Below are 5,715 nucleotides of genomic sequence, written 5' to 3'. Positions count from 1 at the left end.
CACCAAAGAGATCTGAAAAACGCCAAACCAGGCTAAAACCAGTTGCACCATTATACTATGGTTGCCTACGTACCCTCTGACCGGGATCAAACTAATTGTAGTTCTACAATTCTTCATATAGTCTCCACCTCACCTCATCACTACCCCGAAGGGCCATGCCCTCTTGGACGGATCAACACGGGCTGATATGGAGCAAGTCCAACCAATGCTGAAACTTGCTACTTGTCACCACATTGGTTAATATGTCTGTTGGATTCTCATTCGTGTGCACCTTTATGAGAAAAATATCACCTTCCTCTATGACATCCTGCACAAAATGGTACCTGATGTCGATATGTTTGATACGAGCATGGTGAACTTGATTCTTAGTCAAATGAATTACACTCTGACTATCGCACCACAAGTTCACGCTATCCTACTCAATCCCCAAATCATCTAGAAGACCCCACAACGACAATGCTTCCTTCACTCCCTCTGTCATGGCCATGTACTCAGTCACTGTAGTAGAAAGTGTCACTATAGTCAGTAACATCGATCGCTAACTAACTGGAGCACCATGTATTCTGAACACATAACCAGTAGTAGATCACCATCTGTCTAGATCTCCCACATAATTTGAATCTATAAACCCATCAATCTGACATGTATCTCCACTAAAACACAGACTCGTATCAACGATACCTTTTAAGTAGATTGTAGGCGTAAAAAATTACCTATAGGTTCCCGCACACGGCTCGAGATAGAAAGAAGACGATGAATATTGGTATTAGAGTTACAGAAGCTCATTTGATGATGACAAACACATGAAGTGAGTCGACAGATCATACGAAGCAACGAAACTTCGGAATAACGGAAACACGAACTGATCGGGAGCTCCGCGTCACTTACAAAAGACGAATTGCCTTATATGTCCCATCCACTCCACAGATGATTCAATTATGGGAACTTGTAGATATTTTCAACGGCTTTCAGACATATCTTGAATTGCATGATTCCAAGTTCAGACGACAAAGATACGATAAAAACGGACGGAACGCGCAGGACTACGTCCCAGGCCTCAGCGAGACACCCAGAGGTGTCTCGGCCAACCCGAGACACCCAAAGGTGTCTCGGCTTGGCCAAGACACTCTAAGGTGTCTCATCCAAGTTGAGACACCCGGAGGTGTCTCGAATTGGCCAAGACACCCATTGGTGTCTCGGATTGGCCGAGACACCCAAAGGTATCTTGGACATTTTAGAGTGATTTTTCCCATGATTCGATTTGAATATAAAGAAACACAAAACATGAAAGTTGTCGATCTCCTCATTAGCTTTCCAATGAACCTTGGATCAGGTCATTTTGAGATCATATGAGAAAGATAAAGCCAAAATATCAAAGATAGTACAAACTGCCTCAGAATTCCGAGACAGTGTTGGTGTCTCGGAGAAGAATAACGATTTTGGCCATGATCCGATTCGAATCTAAAAAAAATGTAAAACATGAAAGTTGTAGACCTCTTTGTCAGCTTTCCAATGCATCTAGAATCAGGTCATTTGGAAGTCATATACCTGAGACACTTCAAAGTGTCTCAGCTTGGCCAGACACTCTTGAGTGTCTCAGCTAAGCCGAGACACTTGTAAGTGTTTCGGCCATGCCGAGACACTCATAAGTGTCCGCAACCCCCAAAATACTGTTTTTGTCTGTTTTGAACCGTTTTTCGACGTTAACCACCTGGATTTATTCTAACTGATCTGAATCTATCTAAGAACATGGTTAAGTGGTTACAACTGAGGATAAGAGGGAATCGGCCATTCTTATCCGAAAACAGGGGTCCCTAAGCCTATAAATACAGCCTCAGGGCCTTTATTTTTTCAGATCTGGAATTCTCGAGCGTCGGCGAAGTCCGACCGAATTGAGAATTGAATAGCCATGAATTTCAGAGAGGAGGAGGAGAGATCGGATCGAGTTCGTCAGCATAAAGAAGAGGAGCTCGTCAGATCTACAGCCCGGTTCATTCCTTGAGATCGCCCCATTGCGGTGATCTCGAGAAGAGTAGTTATCTCACCGTTACCGAGATAACTGCTTCAGTTTCTTGATTCCTTCACGAATCAACGAAGCTCCAGATCTGATCTGATCATTTAGTGGTCCACGGATATTAACGTCCCCGTCATAGGCCAAGATCCCACGCAAGCAGTGGACGATAAACACCCGTTGCGCTGTTTGACGAGAGTTGTAATTTTTTTATTTTTATTGTGTAAAGGTCTTATAAAAATACTGATCTTTTTAAACTTGTTGTAATGATCGAAGTTATAATGAGTTATACAATAAAGATATCAACTTTCACCACAAACAAGCTGACGACCACAGTGATAACAATAGATAGTGATCCAGAACCGGATGAGACTATCAACATTGATATCCCTCCCGACAACAATAACGTTGGGGGTGGTCCAACCGAAGATAACAACGCTGGGGGTGGCCCCGTTGTTTCTCTTAGAAATCGTCCGAAGCATGATATAGATGAGGACGAAAAGATGAAGGATCTCGAGAGCAAAATCAATGCTTTGATGTCTGCTCGAGAGGTAAAGAAGACCGACATTCCGTATCCTTACCCGAGAGAGTGGGAGTCAATCCCGTATCAGACTAAATTCAACCTGATCAACTTTACGTCGTTCGATGGGAAGGGCTCGCCCACTCAACATTTGATCTACTTTAAGTCCCACTTGGGCATGATATCCGGCAATGAAACACTGATGGTTCGGTCATTCGTTGGCACCCTTCGTGGGCCTACCTTCGATTGGTACCGCCATCTCAAGCCTGGAACCATCAACAACTGGGGTGATATGGAGAGCTCATTCCTCGGCAACTTCTTTGATGACGACGCCGGGGTATCCACCAGGACACTCTTCGATGAGAAGCAAAGATGGAGAAATAGTCGCCGACTTTGTTAAACGCTTCCAGAACAAGGTGATAAATTATCGAAATCCGATCATGGAGGAATTCATCCTATAAACTTGCCACAACAACCTCTCTTTGGACGTGTTGGGAGTTATGGGATTAAACCCGTCCAAGACTTGGAAAGATTTGAAGATGCACGGTGAACAAGCCGAACGCTTCCTCAGAAGGAAGAAGATCGAAAGAAGCTAACAGTCAATGCCTGTGGTTGCTAGTGATAATAATCAGACGTCACAACAACAACCTCAAAAGCAGCAAAGGGCTCCAGATCCGGGACTCTAAAAAAAGTACTCTTTTAAGAATGAAGAAGTTCCGAGTATTTTCGAATACCTCCTGAATAACGGTGAGATTGAGCTACCACCTATTAAAGATCAGGAGGGAGCTAAGAGGATTACGGACCCAAACTACTGTGAGTATCACAGAAGGGTATATGAGTCTAAACTGTTTCATTTCTTTCACAGGAAGTTCCAGGAGAGTGTCATGCCTGGTATTCTTAAGGATAACCCGGTCATGCAACTGAGTATAATGTTAGACCCAGTTTTACGAAGAAAGTTAGGGTGAATAATTCATGTAACGGGAAGTTCCCGAGAGAATTCTATATAGCGTATTCTTTAGGATAACCCAATCACTACAAGAAGGTGATGAATAAGAAACTCCCACTCAAACTGCTGCTACGTCTGTGCACTCAACATTCACATTGTTAGAGTCCGGACTTAGTATTTAGAATTTTAGTCTCCTGATCATTAATGATTATCAAACCCCTCCGTGTTAAGCATTTGTCACTTAACACTAGGAACCCCTCTGGGCGACTTGTACAAGTCAAAACTCTCACTGTGATTTGTACTCCCACTCCCACTGTGGTCACCAGCTTGTTTCCTTCAAAAGTTGCATTCATTACTGATTTTATTATAACTTTAATCGTTTACAAAGAATTTAAGTAACAAAAATAAAAGAATTACAACTCTCTTGAAAATAACACAAGATCTATTTATCGTCTCTTGCTCGCGTGGTTTTTTGGCCGGTGATAGGGACGTCAATATCCATGGACCACCTGACAATTAAATCAGATCTGAGACTTCGTCAATTCGCGAAGAAATCAAGAAGCCGAAGCGCTTATCTCGGTAACAGCGAGATAATTGCTCTTCTTAAGATTACCGCAACGGGGTAATCTTAAGGGACGAATATGGGGAACTGCAGATCTAACGAACTCTTCCTTCCTACGTTGAAGAACTCGATCAATCTCCTCCTCTCTTCTAAAATTCGTGCACCTTCAGTCTTCAGTCCGGCAGGGCTTCGCCAACGCTCGAGAATTCCAGATCTGAAAAAATAAAGGCCCTAGGGTTGTATTTATAGGCTTCAGGGGCCCTGTGTTCGGATAAGAACGGTTGATTCTCTCTTATCTTCAGTTGAATCCACTTAACCACACTATCAGATCAGTTGGAACAAATCCAGAAGGTTAACGATCGAAAAACCGCCGAAAACACCAAAATCAGCATTTTTTTGTATTGCAGACACTTCTGAATTCATTGTAAACGATTAAAGTTATAATGAAATTAGTAATGAAGGTAACTTTCGAAGGAAACATACATCAGAACCTATTTTACTACTTCCAATGTGTCTTTCCCGGATTTTCCATGAACCTACTGACAACACTGATCCCTGTGAAATATCTGAATGTGTACACACCATTGCATACATTCTACCAACTACACTAGCATAAGGTACACGCTCCATGTGTGCCTTATATTTCGATGTAGTGGGAAATTGTTTATGTAAGAGCCTGAAGTGTAGGGCCAATGGAGTCACCACCGACTTAGCACTTTGCATCCCAAACCTTACGATAATCCGCTCAATGTAGCCCTTCTGACTCAAGAACAATCGTCGATTTACCTGCTCTCTTCTAATCTCCATACCCAGTATTTTCTTAGCAGCGCCCATATCTTTTATCTCAAATTCTTTATCAAGTTGAGATTTCAGCCTATCTATCTCCACATTGCTTCTCGAAGCAATAAGCATGTCATCCGCATACAAAAGAAGATATATATAATCCCCTCCACAAAGCTTCCAAATATAGACACAACAGTTATAATCGCTTCTGGAGAACCCATGCTTTAGCATGAAGGAGTCAAATCGCTTGTTCCATTACCGAGGAGATTGCTTTGATCCATATAGTGATTTCCTCAAGCGACATACCTGATTCTCCTTATCCTCAGTCTTGTAACCCTCAGGCTTATGCATATAGATTTCCTCGTCCAAGTCTCCGTGCAAGAAGGCCATTTTCACATTGAGTTGTTCCAGCTCAAGATCATCATGAGTAACAATACTCAATAGCACCCGCATAGAAGTGTGTTTCACCACCCGAGAAAAGATCTTATTTTAATCCATACCCTCTCTTTGTGCAAACTCTTTAGCCACTAGTCTAGCCTTATATCTTGTACTGCCAAGCTCGAAAGGATCCTCCTTTCTCTTGTACACCCACTTACAATCTATAGTTTTCCTCCCTACGGGCAATGGGACCACCTCCTATGTTTGATTCTTCCGGAGAGATTCCATCTTTTCCTCCATCATAGCCAACCAACTCTCACTATCCTTGTCCTGAATAGCTTCTTTGAAGGTGACCAGCTCATCATCCTCCATCGAGAGTGCATACTCAACCAAATTTACCTGCCCATAGTGTCTTAGAGGCTATTTTGACCCTAACTTCTGAACCTGATTGTATACTCGCCTTGGCCTAGTGGAAGCTAAACTATCTTCGAGCTGTTGTTGTTGTAGTGTTTATA

Source organism: Asparagus officinalis, chromosome 5 (assembly GCF_001876935.1).
Source record: "Asparagus officinalis chromosome 5, Aspof.V1, whole genome shotgun sequence".
Lineage (NCBI taxonomy): Eukaryota > Viridiplantae > Streptophyta > Magnoliopsida > Asparagales > Asparagaceae > Asparagus > Asparagus officinalis.
Note: the sequence above shows the minus strand (reverse complement) of the source record.